This window comes from Alligator mississippiensis, chromosome 10, assembly GCF_030867095.1.
Source record: "Alligator mississippiensis isolate rAllMis1 chromosome 10, rAllMis1, whole genome shotgun sequence".
Classification (NCBI taxonomy): Eukaryota; Metazoa; Chordata; order Crocodylia; family Alligatoridae; genus Alligator; species Alligator mississippiensis.
In genome coordinates, this window is record NC_081833.1 from 24,460,673 (window position 1) to 24,484,225 (window position 23,553).

A 23,553-nucleotide genomic window follows, 5' to 3' on the forward strand; every position below is an offset into this window, starting at 1 on the left:
GTGCTTCTGGAGGCAAGATGGGGCTGGGGGCTGGGGCCTGGCGCCAGGGAACTGCTCCGCTTCCCGGCCCCAATGACATGTGCCTCCTCGCTGCTAGAGGTATGGCGAGGTGGGGCTGGCGTGGGCTCCACTATCTCCAAGGAACTGCTCTGCACCCCCGCATCACCTGTGGGAGCAAGCAGGCACATGGCATCTGGGCTGGGGAGCGAAGCAGTTCCCTGGAGCTGGCAGAGCCTGCGCCAGCCCCAGGCCCAGCCCCCTTCCCTGCCCTTACCTCACCTTGCCTCGAGGAGGAGCCACTGCCTGCCCCGTGTGAGGACTGAGGAGCTTACCCCATTGCCTCCCTTAGTTACTGCATTGGACTTTAGAAAGCTTCAAACAGTGTATATCTTTTATCAGTGTATATCATTTATAGTTTATTTAAATATCTATAAAAAGTTGGCTATCAGCCCTTGGTCAGGAACATAACCCCTTATTATAACATTATTTCTATGGGAAAATCAGATTCGACTTACACTGTTTTAACTTACAGCACCTTTTCCAGGAACATAACCCACAGTAAGTGTGAAGACTGCCTGTACATGCGTTGCTGTGCATGAAAAAGCTCTGCAGCAAGACAGTGCTTGTATTTACTGGAATATGTTGCTGGAATATGTTGAGTCCAGTACCAGCAATCAAGAAATAGCCCATTCCAAGTAAATTGGATGGACCCTAAAATAAGCAGGTGGGAAAGAAAAGACCACCACTGCTAAGAATGCAGGAAGATGATTATTATGGATAATTCTGCACTGGAAGAGCACACATTACAGAGGAGCACATATACCAGCATTTTGTTCAGGAGTCTTGGAGGGAAGTGTTTCCATCATAGTGTCATACTGAGGATACAAAATACTACACAGAATGCACTCTAAAAAAAAACCACAGGATTTTGGAGGCTGACTTTGATAGTCCAATTTGTGTTAGGTCTGCTGCTGAAAAACAGGCCGTCTCTTTCTGTGAAACCGGTAACTGTTGGACGGACTCCTGTAACTTACTTGGACATTACAGAAGAATGTAGTGTTAGAGAAAGGGAGTGGGGATATTTCTCTAAAGGGCATCCCAAGATTGTGACTTTAAAAGAAATAGAAGAAGTGAGAGGGATAGCTACATTCATGCACAGAGATCATTAAACCCCTTTAAGGATACTAAACCCCTTTAAGGACAAAAATGGAGTAAAGGGTAATTAAAAATATATTTTTAGAAAAATGAATAAACTAAATACAGGTATATGGGTCTGATTGCTTAACTGTGAAATTCAAAGTACTTTTAGATTGGCAAAAATGAATGGATATTACAGGATAGAAGGTGAGATTGCATTAAAACCCACAGTTTTAAGAATGTAAGTCAATCCATTGCTATGCAGCAAAAGAAAAAAGCACGTACTTAACATTAAACGGCTGTAAAGCTTATTGCTGAATTGGAGTTCAACAAAGTAATTGGTGGAGTAGTGTCTAAATCAGGCAGTCAAGAAAGCTATTTGACTAGATGGAACATGGGTATACAGTGAATTTGTGCTGTATTACATTCCTTGAAATTGTCTGCATAATCTTGTATGGTTCACGTGAAAATTAGGCTATGAAATATCAGTCATTTGCTAGTGCTATCTTCTACCACTGGTGGAGTATGAGGAAAACTCATTCCTAGCCACATTTAGTTTTTGTGAGACTACTGTACTGTTTGCTATTATAGTAAGACTGATTTTAAGTGTTTATCAACTATGGATCTGAGTGATCTATCAAAGTGAGCATACAAAGCCTGGGCCCTGATGTTTTATCCAACTGTGAGCTGTAACGCTAGGGTGGGGAATTAAAATGAATATACCAAACTCAATATGAAAGAAGTCAGTGCTTTATATTTTGCACTCACTAGATTAGTGATTCTCAACCAAGATGCTGGGGCACTTTAGAGTGCCACCAGATCCTTTGAAGGATGGTGGGAGGAGATAAGCAGATAAAATACAGTCTTAGGCTCATCCCTGCTTGGGTGATCCCCCACCCCCACTGTCCCACCTATCTGCAAGGAGTTAAGTACTGCAATATAACAATTAGTTTTGAAACTGGGTGCCACTCAATTCACAAAAGTTGTGGGGGTGTGGCTCAGGTCCAGTGAAGGGTGCCTCAAGTTAAAAAAGATTGAGAATCACTGAACTGGATACTCTTTCAGGCATTTTCTAATGTCATGGTGATACTGTTCAGCAAGTCAGAGCAAATGGATATGAGAAGCAGTAGCATTCATAGGACAAAGTATAGGACTGTGAATCAAGAGATCTGGTTTGTCTTCTTGATTCTGTCACTGAACTGCTGTGCTCTCTTCTCTGTCCTCTTTGGCATTTTGCTGGTTTTGTCTCTTGGAATGATAAGCTCTTTGGACACAGGCTTAAGGACTGTACAGTACAGCCTGCCTACTAGCACAATGGGGCTGCAGTTTCAGCTGGGGTCTTTAGGTGCTACCATAAGACAAATAATAAATAAAACACTGACATAGACCTTGGCTCTTTGTGAAACCAAATACAGTAAAACCTCCCAAGTGGCCACATCTACTAGACCAAGTAAACGGTCACCTAATCAAAGTTATGGAAACCCCATCCCTTGGGACCTTTAAAACTAGCATACAAAGTGCTAGCAGTCATTGTAGTGGAGAATAATCCTACAGTGGCAGGAGGACCTAATAGAAGAGTTTATTACCCTGGGCTGGCTGTCCAGTGCATTTTGCTAGCAGTAAGAAAAAAGCAAAACACTTAATAGACCTCTTCTGGTTCTGACTTCTGTTATTTTTTGAATCACTCGATGAATTCTCACATGCAAAAACGAGGTATTTTAAAGAGTTTTATGTCACCAGTGAAAACAAAAATATTTTCTAAACCTGCTGCTGAACTGTTAATCTTCTTCATTCTTATTATTCTGGGCCAAATCCCAAAATCCTTTGCTCAGTGTTTACTCAAGGTTTTGCTCTAGCAAATTTCCCATTGATTTACATGTGGGTAGAAGGGGGACTGTATGGAATTATGAATAAATATTTGTATTGTGATAATAACCAAAAGCCCCAATTGGGTATGATGTCTTATTGTGATAGGTGCTGTATACAAAAATATTTACATAAAAGAATTACATGATAAATAGAGCCTTATCAGAGGAAATGTAACTCTTAACTCACCAGAATAGAAAATGAACTGAATGTGTAAGAACAATAAAGCAGAAAAAGTCTAAGTCAGTCCTGACTAGCCTTATTCTCAAATACTTTGGTTACAGCCAATAGGGGGTTTGGGTGCCCAGTTTGCATAAATTCATGGGAAAAGATTGATTAATTAGCTCTGGTGTATATGAATGGATTGCCCAAGTACCCTTTTTGGCTTTGAAAATTTCATCTTTAGTAGGTGGGAAAAATAGAAGACGCCTCTGATTTTTTTAAGTGGTTTAAGATTGAAATTAGACACAATAATCTGTCATTTGGGTCAAGGGCTATTAAAAAAAGGGTGCCACAGCCTTACTTCAGGTAAGTCAGTCAGTAGAATTAAGAGCAATTACACTAGCTGAAGAACTGGCCCAATTAGGACTTAAAATCAGAAATATGTATTTGCTACCAAGCACAGATTCACAGTAGGATTATCTTTAGAGTTTGGATCTCAGGCTTGCTTTGGACCTCTCATTTGCCACCCCATTCCAGTTTCCTCCCCACATCTTCTCATACCCTTTTACTTGGTTACTCCAGTCCTTAAACATTCCCCTCCTTTAGTCACCCAGTTGCAGCACTTTGTGGAACCACAAAAAAGTTGCATCTGAAATGTTTGCCAGTTCTTGTGTGGTGTTCTTTTTCACCCAGAGACCTGAGTAAAATCCTGTCTAGGTTATGGCCAAACTGTACTTGGTTGTCTTACCCATATTATAAAGAATCATTGCACAGTACATATAGAAAAAAGCAGCTGTGGTTTTTAGAAACCTCACTGGCCAGACTTTGGTTTGGTAGCAGACTTGGATCTTGTAATATTCAGATCCTCACGTTTCCATATTGTTGAGAAATCTGACTAAATTGTGCCAGTTGGTTTTTATTTCAATTACCCATATAAAAACATGTCACAATCCATCATGACTATCAGACTGAACTGAGTAAGGACCCAATCTAGCAACACTTCCAAGCATGGAATCTATGGTGAAGTTGGTGGGAGTATCACACACAGGCATGTCTACACATGTGCTTTACTGTGGAGTAGACTAATTAGCTAAGGAGTAAAGCATCACCATCTACACATGTAATGGTATTAAGCTGCAGTAAACTAATTTACGATGACATAAAATAGTACTATTCGGGGTAGTACTTATGCTGGGTTAACTTAATGAGATTCAACACATGTGTAGATGCTGACAGTGGGTGTAAATTGTGCCTGGTCAAGCCAACCAGCCAGGGGCCAGACTCCTGCCTGTCACCTAGCCACACAGCTCTACACTTTTGGTACCCTCTTGCCCCAGCCAGCCCCTCCACTGCCTACCACTGCCAGTTGGAGCCCGGGGCTGACCCTCCCCAACACCCCAAACGCCCCTGCCAGCCTGGGCCTGCTCTGCCCTGGCTCAAATTGCTGCTATCCTGAGGGGAATGTGTAGATGCTGTACCTGGGAGTAGTTTACTCCAGCTCAAACTCCTCCAGAGTTTATTGCTTTGCATTAATTTTACATGTAGACACACCCAGTGGGTGCTTGAACAGTTAGGTTTTAAAGGCCAATGAGTTGACTAGGAGGGGGCATAAAAATCGCAACTGAATTGCATTGCCTGAACTGTTCGTGGGAGTCATGACTCAGAACTGTGTAAGGGAGTCATGAACATCAAATGTTTGTGCTGTGAATCGGAGCTGGAGTATCGTGTGAGAGTCCAGAATTAGAGCAGTAGATCACAGCTATGATCAGAGTAAATACAAATTGAAGAAGCTTACCTGGAATCAGCATGCAAAGTGTAATTGTTTCTCTCCCAAGCCCTTTTCTTAATTCATCCCTTCAGCAGAGCAAAACTCTCATGTGAAACTGGACAACAGGAAAAGAGATGAAGCTTTTGCTGCTCTGTCCTATGGAACTGTCAGGATCATTCTTTAGACCCTTTTTCATTTTTCCTTCCCAGGCACATTGGCTACCACAAAGTTGCAGCACCTTGCTTAAAAACCAAACAGAACAGGGCATCCTGCTTTTCGGACAGTAGAAATCCCTGTAGCAAATATTTTATCAAGATAGCCCTGCAGGTGGCACAGCAAGCCTTGTGTTTTCAGCAGCAGTAGTCACTCGCTGTCTTTCTTCCCTATAATTTCACAGTGCAAAAGCCAGCATGATGGAAGCCGTGAGGTATCAAAAAGCTAACATGATACCTTACCTACCAAAACACAACAGGCTTTCCCAAGCAGCCTCTGAGTTCTTGCTTCAGCACAGTGGGCATGCAGACTGGTGCCAAGAGGAAAGTTTTCATTTTGCTATTTGGAGGTGCCAGTGTGGGAATATTTTGGACTCTTTTGTTCCATTTCCACAGGTTGCAGGTAAAGGTGTGGAGGAGTCTGACTGAAGACTCCCAAAGTCAAGCTAACTTTCTAAAGCTTCCCCTGGAGGGATGTCCTTCATGCTAGTTATACGTCCTCTGAGTCTTTATAATTGACAGCCCACTCCTAGCATAGCAGTCTTTTTGAAGACTTCTATAGCCAAATGGACTGTACTTGGGAATTTGAAGATTGTGAAAACAAGGGGAGGTGCACTGGAAAGAACTTTCTGTTTAACTTCATGAATATTTGCATGTTTAGCCCTGGCTCTGATACTGATTTCCTCCTATGGCCTTGGACAAATCACTTAAAACTTCTTAATCACTCACTTAGTTTCCCAATCTGTAAAACAGAGAGAACACTCACCATCATAGTAATTACCAAACTTACAAGATTTTTATCTCGAGTATTAATTAATGCTTATAAAGTGCTCTGAAGTGCATTCATTAGGATTATAGGACTGTTATTAATGTTGTTGCTATAGTTTTGAGGTCCCAAGTGAAATTAAACCAGGAATTATGCCGTTTTTCTAATGAGATATAAAATTACTTGTGGTCATTGTGGTTAAGCTGTGTTTTAAAGCTTTTTTTTTCTTTTTTTCCCCCAGTACCACACCAGCATATAGTAGTAGGAACATTCTAGTGAATCCAGCCCGAGTGTGTGTGGTAAACCGAGCTCTTTTGGACATATATGGTGCAATTCAACAAATGGGTATGCTATTCATACGTATGTAATAGGGGTGTGTGAAACGGGCACGATTCAGATTTGGCCTGAATCGGGGACAGTGGTTCAATTTGTTGATTTGAATCCCTGTCCCCGATTCAATTTGGCCGAAACTGAAGATTCGATGCTGATTCAGAAAATCAGCGATTCAGCCACAGACAGCTTTAAATGTGGTTTTTGTTTTTTTTTACATACCTTGAGGTACCAGGCGTGGCTCGTGAATGCTGCAATGCTGGGGCAGATGGAGCGTCCCACAGGAGGGCAGGGGGCCCCCTGCATGCTCGGGGGTGAACCCAGAAGTGAACTGGAAATCCACTGGGAAGCATGTGGGGGACCCCCTGAGCCCCCCTGGCTCGGCGATCAGCCACGGAGGGACCCCAGGTGTCCCCCCCCAGACCCAAGAGGGTCACTGAGCTGGGAGGTAGGGGGCCCCCAGTGCACCCCCCGGCAGACACAGAAGTGGACCAGAAGTGCTTCTGGTCCACTTCTGGGTCTGCTGCCAAGTGCTCTGCGGAGCCTCCTGCACTTCTGTGGGACACTCCAGTGCTAACTTTGTGTGGTACCCTGTGACATCTTTGGAGGATCAAAAGGCACCCCAAGATGCCATGGCACCCTAGTTGAGAATCATTGTCATGAAGTCACAGAAGCATAAGGTAAGTAGGGACCTCAAGGGTAATCTACTGCAACCCTATGGACAAATGCAGGATGTGGTTTTCCTAAATCATTCCAGACTAGTGTTTATTCTTTTCTGAATAACAAAGTCTTATGAAGAATAATAATTCATCTTTACACCTTCAGGAATCATAGATTCATAGAAGTTGGGTCAGAAGGGACCTTGTAGATCATCAAGTCTGACCCCCTGCCCTGGGCAGGAGAGAAAACTGGGCTCAAATGACCCCAGCCAGGTAGACGTCAAGCCTCCTCTTAAAGACCCCCCAGGGTAGGAGCCAGCACCACTTCCCTTGGAAGTTGGTTCCAGATCCTAGCTGTCCTGACTGTGAAGTAGTGCCTTTGGATGTCTAGTCTAAACCTACACTCTTAACAATTTGTGGCCGTTATTCCTTGTTACCTCGGGGGGTGCTAGGGGGAATGGGGTCTCTCCCAAACCCTGCTGGTCCCCCCTAGTGAGTTTATAGATGGCCACCAGGTTCCCCCTCAGCCTTCTCTTGTGAAGGCTGAACAGGTTAAGGTCCTGTAGCCTCTCTTCATAGGGTCTGCCCTGCTGTCCCTGGATCATGTGGGTGGCCCTCCTCTGGACCCTCTCAATGCTGTCCACATCCCTCCTGAAGTGCGGTGCCCAGAACTGAACACAGTGCTCCAGCTGCAGCCTGACCAGTATTGCATAGAGGGGGAGGATCACCTCCTTGGACCTGCTTGAGATGCATCTGTGGATGCACGACAAGGTACGGTTAGCCTTACTGACCATGACCTTGCATTGTCGGCCCATGTTCATCTTGGAGTCAGTAATGACTCCAAGATCTCTTTCTGTCACCGTGCCTTGAGAAGGGAGTTTCCCAGCTTATAAGTGTGCTGCTGGTTCCTACTGCCCAAGTGCAGCACCCTGCTCTTGTCAGTATTGAAACCCATCCTATTTTCATTAGCCCACCCCTGTAACCTGCCCAGGTCCTGCTGTAATCTGTCCTTTCCTACTAGCGTACCCACCTCACCCCAAATCTTGGTATTATCAGCAAATTTAAACAGGCTACTTTATGCCCCGTCGTCTAAGTCACTAATAAAGAAATTGAACAGTGTGGGCTCAAGGACGGTAATTGTGAACACATGGAATTATCTGAATCCCAGATAACAATGATGAGCCAGATTCTCCACTGCATTACTCCAGTGAAATCTCTGTGAAACTTCTGTAATGCTATGATGAATGGTGGCCGATCCTCTTGATCTAATTTATTTTAACCAGTACAAAAGTCTCTGCAACCATTTTTATTTTGGTTTTAAGGTAGTCATAATTCCCTGTGGCTAAAAACTATTAGGAATAAGTTTAAACCAAACCAATATAAATGACTCTTCAACTGCAATGAGAGGATCCACGCAGGAGTTAACACAATCTTAATTAAATCAGCAGTAATAGACCCAGTGCAAGTCTTTGGGAGAACTTTGGCACAAGTGGAAAGTATGTGAAACATGCTACAAAATCAGATATGCCACCAAATCAGAATTCTGTGCTTATTTAGCCCTCAGTTCAAGAAAGCGTTTCAGTACATACTTTAAATATGTGCTCATGGCTCTTTGATTTCACTGGGATATAAGCACACCCTCAAAACAGGGCATTTGACACTTACCATATTTACTTGAATACAAAATGAGCCCCCCCGCCCCCGTCTGCTTGCAGGGAGGGGGGGAAGGCCCCTCAACTTATATTACCGTACAAGGAAACCTCATTAAATACATTGTCTATCATTAAACTGCTGCTAAAAGAGCCATGTGGTCAGTAATGGAAACCAACCATGAAGTTGATTAAATGCAGCCAACACTGAGCTTGAGTATGAAATGCATGGCCCATATTGGGCAAACATACTGGTAGAAACCTTTTGGTTTTTTTGTGTAGCCCTTAAAAAAATGGGTGGGCATTGCCTCCACAGGGAACTGGTACCCAGCACTAAGAGGACCAGAGCCAGCCTTGACACCCTTCTCTTGGAGCACAAAATGCTTGTCCTTAGCCAAAAGGCTGAAATGCTGATGGGAACCCACCACAGGAATAGATTAGTAGTCCAACTGAATAAATTATATGGTAGTGCCTGTTGCATACAGATCCCTCAGCACTGACTCTTTTTCAAGTCATGGTGAGCCACTACATTGAATACATTTTTACTTACTCTTCATTCCCACAGCTGAACTGCACCTTTCTTTCCCATTTCCAATGAACCTTAAATGTCTGGCAAACCTCACCAAAAGGGGCCCCAAACTGTTCACTCAGAATCCCTCTGTCACCCCCTTTCTCAGCATGTTGCATATAACTAAGGTAACCCCACCCTCCATGAGGTGCAGCCTCATCTGCATATACATTTTTGGAGGATCCCATGACTCATGACAAGAACACCTGGTGCCAGTCATGAGCACTAATGAGCAAAAGATCCTTTGTGGTGGGTAGCTGCAGTATATATACATACTGAGAAGTGCTGAGCTATTGAGTTGTTATGGCTTGAAATGCTGTGGACTCTGCTGAGATCTAGCTCAATAAACTGTATGGTCAATCATGAGTCTTTTGGCTTTGGACTAATATAATGTATAGTTACAGCAGGCAGCATGTCAGACTCATAATCTGAAGACCCTTGCACTATATATAAGTAGGTACAAAAGTGCTGTCTAAAAGTGTGTTTATGCCCCTCACATCCTTGTGCTCAGAGAGAGAGCAGGGTCTCAAAAAGGGGGAAGGGAGAGGAGAAGTTGGGGGAGGGCAGGGGGGTTACCTTACCCCCCTTCTTTATTTTCCTTGTTGTAGCAGTGGGGTGGGGACACATTCAAAGCAAACATCCAATAGTTAGATTCTATAACTGGAAAATTATAACATGCACAATTTTTCCATATATAGAATCTAATTATCGCAGGGTTTTCTTATACTCAGGGTCATCTTATATTTGAGTAAATATGGTATTTTGTATCCATTTTGCACAGGTGTATATAGAAAAGTAAAGAATCTGATTTCAAATGACCCTGTGGAACAGAGAGAAGTAAACTCAGTACTTTTTGTTTGCAAATGACTTTATGCATTTCCTTTTCTTTTTATTATTACTTTAGGTCAAGAGAAACCCAGCCAGAAATAAATAATGTTTTCTCTTCTTTTCACAACTATGGACTTCAGAAAGATATAGAGCTATGGGCTAACCTTTGCAGGCCAAGCTAGCTGCTACTTTGCATGAACCTTTTTTGCTTTGGGAACCTGTGGCTGCTAATGATGTTTGCCCTGAAGCCCCATTTTGATCCTTTGGGATGTTTTTATTGAAAGATTGATTTCCTTTCTCCTCTAACCCTTTCTGCCTTTCCTGTGCTTTCTTTTTCACTTTGTTTCATTTGCTTTGCTAGTTGTTTTGGTGACTGAGCACTGGATTTTAGACTGAGTTGCCAAATGTCAGTCAGGGGGCTGGAAAGAGATATATCTTCCTTTGGATTTGAGGAAGAGGTGTAGCCAAGCCAAGGAAAACAGAGAAAGTGAGGATGAAGGAGGAGGACATTTTCCCCAGCTGCTGACAAGGAGTAATAACAGGTGATAACAGAAGAGCAAATGGCTGAGGCAATTCTGAGACACTGAAATGGTTTGAATCCTTTGGTGATGCCTTATGTCCAAGGAATGAACTTGGATTAGCCTCTCCTAACTTGAAACTAAAATTCAAATGCAATTTGAAATTAATTTTTGCTTGAAATTTTACCTTTAATTTACATTAAAATAATGTTATAAAGGTCCTAACTGAAACTGAGGAAGCAGAAGGACAAGGAGGGCCTTCCCAGGTTCTAGCCCAAGAACTTAAGATACTGCTACCTGGGCAAGTAGACTCAGGCTCCAGGTGTTCCATACCTACAAGGGGTTTAAACTAGGGCTGTGCAAAATTTTGCCAGCTGTTTCATTCCAACACTGTTATGACCAATTTCGAGGTCGAAACAGCAAAATCAGAATGAAACAAAGGCCATCAAAATAGCCTCGAAACAGAACAAGGCTGGTTGAAACTTTTCAACCATAGGCTGGGGATGGGAAGTCAGTCCAGCTGGGCTGACTTCTCATCCCCCATGCTAGATCACTCCAGGGGCGGGAGGCAGATTGGCACGATCTAGCGCGGTGCACTGGGGAGCACCTCTGGCATGATCTACCTCTGGGGATGGAAAGTCAGCCCAGTTGGACTGACTTCCCATCCCCAGCAAAACTCGAAACAGTGTCAAAACAGCCTGTTTCGACGGAACGGAACATCTGTTTCGACTCGAAATTAAATTCAAGACAAAACGCTGTTCCCTTGAACCGTTGAAACACAAGGTGGAATGAAACAGTGCCGTTTCTCACAGACCTAGTTTACACCTTCTTTTCCTGTTTTCCAAAGTATTCAAACCACTAGGTTACACACAGGATATGGTCCAAACTCGTCTCCAGATCTTTTCTTGAAGTTGGTCCACCTTGCATTTACTATTCCTTGGGTGCATCTACCCGTGCAATTAATATTCCTGAATAAACTCCACTGCAGTTTGCTCTGGAGTCTATTGCTCCTTTGCACAGTGTTTACACTGTGGAGGCGATGGCTGGGGCATGAAGGTGCTACAGTATGGGGCTCACTGGCAGCCCCACACTATGGCACTCCCATGCATTAGCCAGCCCCAGTCACCATCTATACGTGTGTTGTGGTGGAGTAAAAAATATATTAATTTCCCCTCTCCCCTCCCACCTGTCTCTCACCCACTGACTCCTCACTTTATGTCTTCACTGATTGGCTTTCTTGCATGCATACCAGCCTCTGGCTCCTTTATTAGTCATTCCATCCAGGGTAAGCACAGACCACCTGCAGATGCTTCCTCAGCTCCATGAAGGGTATTTGTACCCAAAAGCTTGCATAGAAGAATTTTTCCAACTGAGTTGGTCTAATAAGAGATATCAAATTTACTCAAAGAACCTTGTCTGCCATAGCATAGTACTTTTGGCAGGCAATACTGTCCTACAGCAGAGTTAATTAGTTTATTCTGGCCTAATAGCGCCACATGTGTAGACAGCGATGCTTTACTGTGGACCTAATTAGTTAACTCCGCAGTAAAGCACACGTAGAGATGCCCCCCTTAGATAAAATAAATAAATAGCACTTGGAAAGTTTCTGTACCATTAGAGGCAGAGACCCAGGCTTGAAGCCAGAGCCATCTGCTTTTCAAGGCAGCATCCATCTTGCTGAACCACACTGCTTCTCTTGTGTTCTTTTCTTTTTATCTTCTATGTCTTCCCCCTTGTAACTACCCAGTGCACCAGTTCCAAGAGAAGGGCTGAAGAGAGGCTTAGGTTGTGCCTAGATTGTGGCCTTGTGGCTACAAACTTTGCTGTGAAGTAGAAGATACAAGTTCAAACCTGTATGGGTGAGAGGGGCATAGAATTTGGGTCTCCTGCTCTATGTGTATCTACTGAAATGTAAGGCTATTGGGTTAAAAGGTGGGAGAGTCCCTTTCTGGTGTCTAAAGCACACTGGACATAAATTTCCTACACCTAGGTTTTCAAGACTTAGCCTTACGTGTGTACTCAGGTGATTGTATTTTGTGGTGTAGCTACATGGCTGGACTGCCACCCAGCTGAGCATGCCTAGAAGGGGGATGCAGGCTAGGGCATAATCGCCAACTGTGCACAAATGCTAGAAACTGCAGTTATATGATGGAGTATGTGCCATTTAGGTGTAGAAAAGGAAATAGGATTTAGCTCTTGGTGACTCACAAAGTGTCAACCTGCTCTCAGACAGCAAGCAATAGGGGCAGCATCTTCTAGGACTGAATACGATTCTATAAATAACAAAGGAATCAGGAAGGACAGGGAATTTAGAAGGGAACAGTGACAGCATAAGCTTAGGAAAAATGAATCTCTCTGCTCTTCACCTTGGCTATTAAACATGGTTTTCAGAGAAGAAAGAACACTGCCTTTGTTTCAACACTCCTAGGGACTCAAATCCTTTCCTTCCATTACCCAGCAAAAAGAATAGGGTCTATGAGAAAGGAGATTCTTTATTAGGACTTTTAGAAAAATAGCCCTTCCCAAACTAATTCCTTTGCAATCAAAACAGGGTATTTGGGAAATTCTCTTTCCTTGCACTCATGAAACATGAGAAAAATACTCTCCTCAGCAAAAGAAATAGTGAAAGTCAGGACAAATCAACAAGTATCCCTCCTGTGCGCATGCGCGCGCGCGCACACACACACACACACATACACACACACACACACAGAGCAGTGGTAGGGTGAGCACACTTTTAGGAGTCTCATTTTGCTTCTACTCCCCCTAGGGCTGGTTTCTCATTCTGGACCCCTCTGAATGAGCTAAATGCTTGAATGCTATCCCAGGAAGACACAAGGCCTCTCTTTGTAGGTGGTAGTGTATATGTGTTTGACTGTGCGCTGAAGCAATAGGGCATTACCTCCTTGTATTGTTCCTAGTACATTCCCCCTCCTCAATACAAATCAAAGTAAATAATAGGGCAGGTATATGATAAGCTGGAATCAAATGCAAACCGTCACAAAATCAGAAGCGACTCTTCTGAACTTGACTAAGAGGAAATACTTGACAAGGTCCCAGCCTTGATTGGGAAAATCAGAGTAGTGACTTGGCTCCTCAGCCCCCCTCAACCCTGCCCTCAGCTCTCCCAGAGAGAAGTCTGAATGTAACACTATTGCTCAGGCTAGGCCTATGATTAAGTTCTGTTTTTCAAAGGTGATCTCAGCATGATTAAAACCAGGCGGCCCTATGGCGCGCGGCAAGGGAGCCAGATGTGATTTGCAACTGGATTGCCATTTCCTAGCCCATCTGCAAGCATTTGAGTGTCCACTCACTCTGGGTATTAAACCCATGACCCTCTCTCTTCCTTGACTCCCCCATCTCCTGTCTACTTCCCTCAGTGACACTTGAGAGGAGAGAAGTCCCTTTAGACTTGTTTGTCACTGTTACAACCATCCCTTTCTCACCCGGCCCTCCCTCCAACTCCCCGCCGTGGTTTCACGCTCCCATTATCCACCAGATGTTAGAGGTTAGGAGCCGACAGCACTGGCTTTTACCTCTCCCCTTTCTTTATTTGGATTTTTTTTTCTCCAGATCCCGGCGTGTGTGCGCTGACCCCAAAGCACTCCTGAGTCAACCGGCTGCGTCTGAATCCACTTAAAGGTGAAGGGATAAAGCAATTTTCTTCAAGATGTGGCATAAACTGTTTAGTTTTTGCTGTCTCCAAAGGCCTGTAATGAGAGGGTGGCCCCGGCCCAGAACAAGCCCTGTCTCGCCCTGATCTATAAAATTTGGAATAGGTTAATCTTTTGCCACAGTGCTGGCCTGTCAGCCCTTTTTGCTGAATTAGGGCTCTAATGCATGGATGGTGTCAATAATTGCCTAGTAAGCCATACTTAAAAAAAGAGTCACAATCAATCGTCCCAACATTAGGACGTCATAATGCATCAATCCTGCATTAAGAAGTTGCAATCCATCAATCTGACATTAGAAGGAACAATGGATGGTTGGGACTACTCCTAGTAATAACCAGTGCTACTCTTTTTGGCTTCTGTGGGGTCAAGCCCATTTACATCAGCTCTGGATTTGGCCCCAAAGGGGTTTCCTCCCTGTTCCTTTGTAATTGAATTCAAAGATCCTGAAAGGGAGGGCTTGTAATGCTGGCCTGAGCAGGCATATAGCAGACAGGGTTATAGAGGGCTCCCACCTCTTCAGCGCTGCCAGCACAGTTCTCTCCTGAGCTACAGCTCCTCCTTTTTTGAATCTGAGCACAGCAGAGCCCACAGCTCTAAATGCTCTTAAAAGCTGACTGTCAAATCCCTCACTTCTCCCTCAGCTGTTTTAATTCTGCCCTCCTAAACCTGACCATCTATTCTAGTTTTCTACCCCACAGCACTGCAAGTACACTGCAGTCTTGTTTGTTTCCTCATTCCTCCTTCCATCCCCTCTACTAGTGTAATCCCAACCTCTCCATCCCCAGGCTGAAAATACACCTTTGTCCTGACCTGCTGTCTTTGGTTACACTGTTCGAATCTTGGGCCCACCCATTTTACTTATGCACCAGTATACCTCAATACTGGTCTGCAACATCCCTGACTATTCTAGTCTAGGATCCCTGTGCCGCTGTAGTGAAAGGACCGTATTTCTGAAACACAAGGCCTATATTATTCTTGTACTGGACCTGTTTACAGCAGATATATCTAGTTGTGTTAAACTTGGGGTTGGATTTGCAGACTGGCTGTATGAGGGAAACTGCTTAAAGTCTCCAAACTTATTTTCACTAATGCCTGAAGTCACAGTTTGAACTCAGCTCTCTGAAGATAAGAGGCTCTTGAACTCACTCTGTGCCTCTTGTATTCCCAGGCCTCTTTTTAAAGTGCATGTAGCCATATCAGTTTCATGAGTTTTCTGGGAAGTGAAGTTCCAGCGCAGACAGCGAACAGCTAAAACCCTTTTGCTTTTATGCTTGTAGCTTAAGTCATTTCCAAACATAGTTGTTGCGCTAATTAGTGTTTTAGTCGTACAAGTTTTGAAACTTAAAAACAACCTTCGGTCCACGTTCTATAAAAAGAAACAAATGGGTTTCTGTGAATTACATGGAATAAATCCCATTTATGATGACACAAGCAATGCTCTTGCAATATGAAAGGTAGGCAGTTATGCTTCAGCAAACAATGCAGCAGAATTGGAATTCAGGAGTTTGGCAGCATGTTCCTGGATCTGGCACTGACTTTGTGTGGCTTGAGCAAGTCAGGTCCCTTCTCAATGTCTTAGTGTTCCCATCTATCAAGTGGGGATCCTGGGCTTGATTCTCCATTGCCCTGCCACCCTGTAGTCAGAATAGCAGTGTTTTATATTTGCCTGGCACTGCACTGAGAGCCTCAGATGACAAAGGCTGTGTGTAAGCCCTAAACAATTGAACAAGTTGGTGGGAAGTTTCAGCCCTACATTTTATAAAGCTAGGCATTTTATGAAGAGATCTAGTTCCTTCCCCTCCATCTTTCCTTAGTTACCAGAGTATGTAGGCTACAAATATAAAAGCTTGATTTGGTAGGGGAGGACTGGTGGAAAGCTGGGAATGTGAAAAAAGGGGTGGGATATTACTGCATACAGGAAACCAGGATACAGGATGAGAAGGAGCAAGTACAAGCTAGTTTTTACCATCCATACCAACCAGGGGTCTGTGATGCTAGCAAGGTCTTTGTTAATTTGGCCCTATCCTGGAAAGAGAAACTGAGACTATTATGGAATATCCCTGGAAGGAGCATGTTGCTAACAAGAGTAACCAGCTACACCTCCTTAGCATGGGGATGGAGAGAGCTGTATAATTCTTTGGGTGTTAGGTGCTGTACAAGATGCAAAATAAAGGATCTTAAAACTAGAAGCCAAAATTGGAGAAGTTGTTTCAGGTCGGTATGTTAAAGTCACAGGATGGGATTGGGGAATGCGATACAGATTGTTTATTGGTCTGTCTGTCAGTCTATTTTAGATATGAACTCCAGTATAAATTTAGGAAGAAAAAAAAAACCTAAGTTCCTCTGCCATCTCCCATGCCCTCTATATAAGGTATCTCTGCTTCTGCCAGGTCCAGAAGATGGGATGGAGGAGTGATATGCAACCTTGACCACCAGGGCTGACAAGAGGCAAGTGCTGCACTGTGGTGTGAGGAAATTAGCAGATAAAACCAGCCAGCAATTGGAGCAAGTCCTTTACTATTATAGTTACAAAGCAATGGCAAAATATGGTGTTCATTTATAGGCCTGATTATGCTCATTTTGGCCTCCCTCTGTCTCTTGCAGTCTGAGCTTCTAATGTTTATTGTGGTGCATTATTAACCCATTTTTTAATTTGCTGCATTCTGCTGAAGGAGCTGGGTTTAATGTTGCTTTCTTCTGTTGTGCCAGGAATCCCTCTACCCTCAAGCAGATGAGAATATGAGTTTAGGGAGGATTTGGGCAGAAGGCCACTGTAATTAGGTCCAACAGAAAGCACACTTCAATCAGGAAGGGCATATTCAGAATGCAGTAGGATTGTTGGGGTATGGAATGACTCTGTTGTTTCAGTTATTCCTCAGGCAGGACGGGTGAGGCTGAAAATAGCCTGGATTCCCCAAAATATTCTCCAAATCTTAACAAACACTAGACTTTTCCACACCATCCAGACTTTCCACTCTAGAAATTCTAGCTATGTCTCCCTTTAGCATTTCCAATGCTCCAGCTTACTCAGGTAACCCTTGTTACACTCCTTGACCTTCTCTCCCTAGCAGCCATGTTGCACCTAACTCATTCTGGAAAGAATGGCCCTTGCTTTACCTTCTCTCTTCCCAGGGGCCTAACCAAGTCCTGTTCCGTTTCAGTTAAGCACTTAGACTCCATTCAGCAACCAGTGGGGTCTAGATACCAGGGTACAGAGACCTTTCCTTCATCTAGTCCTGCCTGCTGGTAAAGTCAAGTAAAGCAGACGGAACAACTCAGACTTCTGGGCCTAAGACAGCACAGTTCCGTGACCCACAAGGAAGGAAAACAGATGAAAACCAGAGCTGGTTGTGTTCCTCCACTTCTACTATGTAAACCGGGTAACTTATAACTGGCCCATTCATATCTAGACCTATTTTTGCAATACACCTTGCCTAAGGCAAGCTTTTTGAAAGAATTATCCTGGCACATGTCCGCAAGGGGCCAGCAGGGGAGATTATGCTTAGAGGCAACCAACATGGGTTCATTAGAGGCAGGTCCTGTCACACCAACCTGGTGGCCTTCTATGACCAGGTCACAAAATCCTTAGACGCAGGGGTAGCAGCAGACATAGTATTTCTGGACTTTAGGAAAGCCTTCGACACTATCTCTCGCCCCATTCTCATTAAAAAAACTAGGGGACTGTGGTGTCGACACCTACACAGTCAAATGGGTCACTAACTGGCTGGAGGGCCGCACCCAGAAAGTGTTGGTGGATGGGTCCTATTTGACCCGGAGGGATGTGGGCAGTGGGGTCCCCCAGGGCTCGGTCCTCAGGCCTGCACTGTTCAACATCTTCATCAGCGACTTGGATGAGGGGGTAAAAAGCACCCTGTTCAAATTTGCAGATGATACTAAGATGTGGGGAGAAGTGGGCATGCTAGAAGGGAGGAATAGGCTGCAATTGGACCTAGACAGGTTTCAGGGGTGGGCAGATGAGAACAGGATGGGTTTCAACACTGACAAGTGCAAGGTGCTGCACCTGGGGAGGAAGAACCAGCAGCATACCTACAGGCTGGGGAACTCCCTTCTCGTCAGTGCAGAGGCAGAAAAAGATCTTGGAGTCATTATTGATGCCAAAATGAACATGGGCTGACAGTGTGGGGACGCGGTCAGGAAGGCCAACCATACCTTGTTATGCATCCACAGATGCATCTCGAGCAGGTCCAAGGAGGTGATCCTCCCCCTCTATGTGGCACTGGTCAGGCCACAGTTGGACTACTCCATCCAGTTCTGGGTGCTGCACTTCAGGAGGGATGTGGACAGCATGGAGAGGATTCAGAGGAGGGCCACCCGCATGATCTGGGGACAGCAGGGCAGGCCCTAGGAGGAGAGGCTAAGGGACCTGATCCTGCTCAGCCTCCACAAGAGAAGGCTGAGGCGGGGATCTAGTGGCCATTTACAAACTAGTCAGGGGGGACCAGCAGGCATTGGGAGAGTCCCTGTTCCCCCAAGCACTCCCAGGAGTGACTAAAAATAACGGTCACAAGCTGGCAGAGGGTAGATTCAGGCTAGACATCAGGAGGTGCTACTTCACTGTCAGGGTGGCTAGGATCTGGAACCAACTTCCAAGAGAAGTGGTGCTGGCTCCTACCCTGGGCGTCTTTAAGAGGAGGCTAGACAAACACCTTGCCGGGGTCATTTGACCCCAGTACTCTTTCCTGCCATGGCAGGGGATTGGACTGGATGATCTGCTCAGGTCCCTTGCGACCCTACCAACTATGAAACTATAAGGCAGCATTAAGCATCATAACAATTGGAAGAAGGCCAATGTGGTGCCTATCTTCAAGAAAGGGAAGAAAGTAGATCCGGCAAACAACAGGCCCATCAGCCTGACCTCTATCCTGGGGAAGGTCTTGGAAAAGATTATCAGAGAGGCCATCCTATACAGGCTAGCTGACAGCAATAACCTGAGGGATGCCCAGCATGGGTTTGTTGCGGGTAGGTCTTGCTTGACCAATCTCATTTCCTTTTATGACCAGGTGACCTATCACCTGGACAAGGGAGAAGAGATTGATGTCATATATCTTGACTTTAAAAAAGCCTTCTATTTGGATCCCATGATCACCTCTTGGTAAAACTGGCTAACTGTGGCCTCTACTTCACCACGATCTGCTGGCTGAGGAATTGGCTCCGCGGCAGGACCCAGAGGCTGGTGGTTGATGGGAGTCAATTGTCATGATGCTCTGTGACCAGTGGGGTCCCTCAAGGCTCTGTCCTAGGACCTTTACCTTTTAATATCTTCATCAATGATGTTGACATTGGTGTGAAAAGTGGGCTGGCCAAGTTCACCGATGACCCCAAACTTTGGGGTAAAGCATTCACACCTGAGAACAGGAGGGTGATCCAGGCAGATCTTGACAGGCTCATGAAATGGGAGGATGAGGGAACCTGATGGTGTTTAACACTGAAAAATGCAAGGATCTCCACCTTGGGAGGAAAAACCTGCAGCATCCTTATAAGCTTGGCAGTGCTACGCTGGCTAGCAATACAGATGAAAGGGACTTGGGTGTCATGATTGACCACAAGATGAACATGAGCCTTTAATGTGAAGCTGCAGCTAGTAAAGCGAGCAAAACACTGGCTTGCATCCATAGATGCTTCTCGAGCAAATCCCGGGACGTCATTCTCCCATTGTACTTGGCCTTGGTGAGGCCACAGCTGCAGTACTACATCCAGTTTTGGGCTCCACAATTCAAAAAGGATGTGGAGAAGCTTGAGAGAGTGCAGAGGAGAGCCATGTGCATGATCAGAGGTCAGGAAAACAGACCTTATGACGAGAAGCTGAGAGCCATGGGACTCTTCAGCCTGGAAAAGCGCAGGTTCAGGGGCGATCTGGTGGAACCTATAAGTTCATTAGGGGTGTTCACCAGGACCTGGGGGAACATCTGTTCACCAGAGCACTGCAAGGGATGACAAGATCAAATGGTCACAAACTCCTCTGTGACTGTTTCAGGCTGGATATGAGGAAGAACTTCTTTACTGTCTGAGCCCCCAAGGTTTGGAGTAGACTGCTGCTGGAGGTGGTTCAAGCACCCACTTTGAATGCCTTCAAGAGACACTTGGATGTTTATCTTGCTGGGATCCTATGATCCCTGCTGACTTCCTGCCCCTGGGCAGGGGTCTGGACTCAATGATCCTCCAGGGTCCCTTCCAACCCAAATGTCTATGAAATCTATGAACTTTGTGAAATCTATGCTGCCAGCTCAAGTAGGTTGAAAAATTATTCATTCAATAAGCATGGCTACTTTTTTGGTTTGCAGATTTTAAAGCTAGCAGGGGCTATTATGATAATCTAATCTGGTCTTCTGCATAACACAGGGCATAGTTTCTCACAGTAATTCCGGTGAGGAAAACTGCAATAACTATAATTGCAGATCACCACTTTTAGAAAGGCAGCAAGCAACCCACCATTGTCTCACCATGTTGTTTTCTGTTTATCAGTTTCCTAGTGTTTCAATTTCATGATATTTCTTTCATGAGCACAAAAAGTTTGGCTTATATTCATCTCCACTCTTTGCATCAGAGAGGCAGCAGCAAGGTGCCAGACTTCCATGCGTAGATCCTGAGATGGTGCAGAGTCACTTGGAAGAACTGGATGCCTTTAAGTCGGCAGGCCCGGATGAGCTCCATCCGAGGGTGCTGAAGGCACTGGCCGACATCATTGCAGAGCCACTGACGGGAATATTCGAACGCTCATGGCGCACGGGCCAAGTCCCGGACGACTGGAAAAGGGCTAACGTGGTCCCCATTTTCAAAAAGGGGAAGAAGGAGGACCCGGGCAACTATAGGCCAGTCAGTCTCACCTCCATCCTTGGTAAAGTCTTTGAAAAAATTATCAAGGCTCACATTTGTGAGAGCCCAGGAGGGCAAATTATGCTGAGGGGAAACCAGCATGGGTTTGTGGCGGGCAGATCATGCCTGACCAACCTAGTCTCTTTCTATGACCAGGTTACGAAACGCCTGGACACAGGAGGAGGGGTGGATGTCGTATACTTAGACTTCAGGAAGGCCTTCGATACGGTATCCCACCCCATACTGGTGAACAAGTTAAGAGGCTGTGACGTGGATGACTACACAGTCCGGTGGGTGGTGAATTGACTAGAGGGTCGCACCCAGAGAGTCGTGGTGGATGGGTCGGTCTCGACCTGGAAGGGTGTGGGCAGTGGGGTCCCGCAGGGCTCGGTCCTTGGACCGATACTCTTTAATGTCTTCATCAGTGACTTGGACGAGGGAGTGAAATGTACTCTGTCCAAGTTTGCAGATGACACAAAGCTATGGGGAGATGTGGACACACCGGAGGGCAGGGAACAGCTGCAGGCAGACCTGGACAGGTTGGACATATGGGCAGAAAACAACAGGATGCAGTTCAACAAGGAGAAATGCAAAGTGCTGCACCTAGGGAGGAAAAATGTCCAGCACACCTACAGCCTAGGGAATGACCTGCTGGGTGGCACAGAGGTGGAAAGGGATCTTGGAGTCCTAGTGGACTCCAATATGAACATGAGTCGGCAGTGTGACGAAGCCATCAAAAAAGCCAATGGCACTTTCTCGTGCATCAGCAGATGCATGACGAATAGGTCCAAGGAGGTGATACTTCCCCTCTATCGGGCACTGGTCAGACCGCAGTTGGAGTACTGCGTGAAATTCTGGGCGTCACACTTCAAGAAGGATGCGGATAACCTGGAGAGGGTCCAGAGAAGGGCCACTTGTATGGTCAAGGGCCTGCAGACCAAGCCCTACGAGGAGAGACTAGAGAAACTGGACCTTTTCAGCCTCCACAAGAGAAGGTTGAGAGGCGACCTTGTGGCTGCCTTTAAGTTCATCACGGGGGCACAGAAGGGAATTGGTGAGTTTTTATTCACCAAGGCGCCCCCGGGGGTTACAAGAAACAATGGCCACAAGCTAGCAGAGAGCAGATTTAGATTGGACATTAGGAAGAACTTCTTCACAGTTCGAGTGGCCAAGGTCTGGAACGGGCTCCCAAGGGAGGTGGTGTTCTCCCCTACCCTGGGGGTCTTCAAGAGGAGGTTAGATGAGCATCTAGCTGGGGTCATCTAGACCCAGCACTCTTCCCTGCTTATGCAGGGGGTCGGACTCGATGATCTATTGAGGTCCCTTCCGACCCTAACATCTATGAATCTATGAATCATTGCTTTAATTTATTCTTTTTGTGTTTATGTGGTTTATACGCTTGCTACCTGTACTGTATCTGTTTGCACATAGGCATGGGTGGATCCAAGAGAGAGGGATAGGGGTGTCCCTCTTTGGCTGTGTGGCACATGCACAATAATCTTTTTGAGATCACCAGCTTGTCAGTGTAGCTCTGGAACCCAGGGGGGTGAATTCTGCTGCCACAAGTTTGGCAGCAGGAAAAAGGTGGGTTTGGGGGGCAAGTAGTGATGGTGCCCACCCCTGGGTTTCAGAGCTGTGCCAATGCTGATTCTCAGGAGCTGTGCTGACAAGCCAGTGAGTTCAGAAAGTTCACTGCACATGAGCTGCACAGTGGAAAGGGTGTGCGACTGCACTCCTCTGCATATAGAGTTTTGTTTGATGGAAGGAAGTTTGTTAATGAATAAATATGAATAATGGCTTTCAGCATACTATTTGTTTTATCATGACTTTCAGTGTGGTTTCTTGGAGGAGATTTTCGAAGTCACCTGAAAGTTCTTGAAATCAGTGTCCAAATCCTACAGATAGATTGAAAATAACAGAACAACCAAGTATTTCCTGATTTTTCACTTTTATCTTTAGTACTACTGCTTCACCTTCTGACCTGCTTTGATCAATGAACTTCTGGTCATTAGGAGCAAAATCCATGTGTAGATGAAACAGGGGCCCTAAATTGAAGTGGTGGGTTTCTAAAAACGCCACTTCAATTTAGGGTGAAGTAAACCTCCGTGTTGTGTACACCTATGTCTTATCTGCCTCTCTGGTGGTGGGGAGGGGAAGGCAAGCTGCTGGTAGGCAGAGCTATTATTGGGCTGCAGGAGGAGGGTGCTTCCCTTCGCAGCAGTGGCAGGCCTCCCCCCCAGCAGCACCCATCCACAGGCAGCAGGCCCAGGGGGCACCGCAGCTGCAGAGGGAAGAACCAGGTCTGCATGAACTGTGCGGAGATAGGCAGGATCTGGTGGGGAGGAAGGGAATCAGGCTTGCCGCTTTTTTTTTTTTTTTTTTCCTTTGGTGGGGCCTGCCTTCCTGGGCTGCTGCCAGGCTGCCTGCACAGCCCCTGAGCCGCATGGAGCCCAGCGCTTCACTCCGCAACTGTAGGGCAGCAAACGAAAACTCCTCAGAGGTGTTTTTGTTTGCTGCACCCCAAAGTCATTTAAGGCACATTACACCACTGAATGGAATTAATGTGCAATATGCCACCAATG

At 45.4% G+C, this 23,553-nt stretch overlaps 1 long non-coding RNA gene across 1 annotated transcript in view; it reads left to right on the forward strand.

Moving 5' to 3' along the window:
- The window catches only part of LOC109284680 (uncharacterized), a 421,234-nt gene that overhangs the window by 219,581 nt on the left and 178,100 nt on the right, over positions 1–23,553 (forward strand). The window lies entirely within an intron of this gene.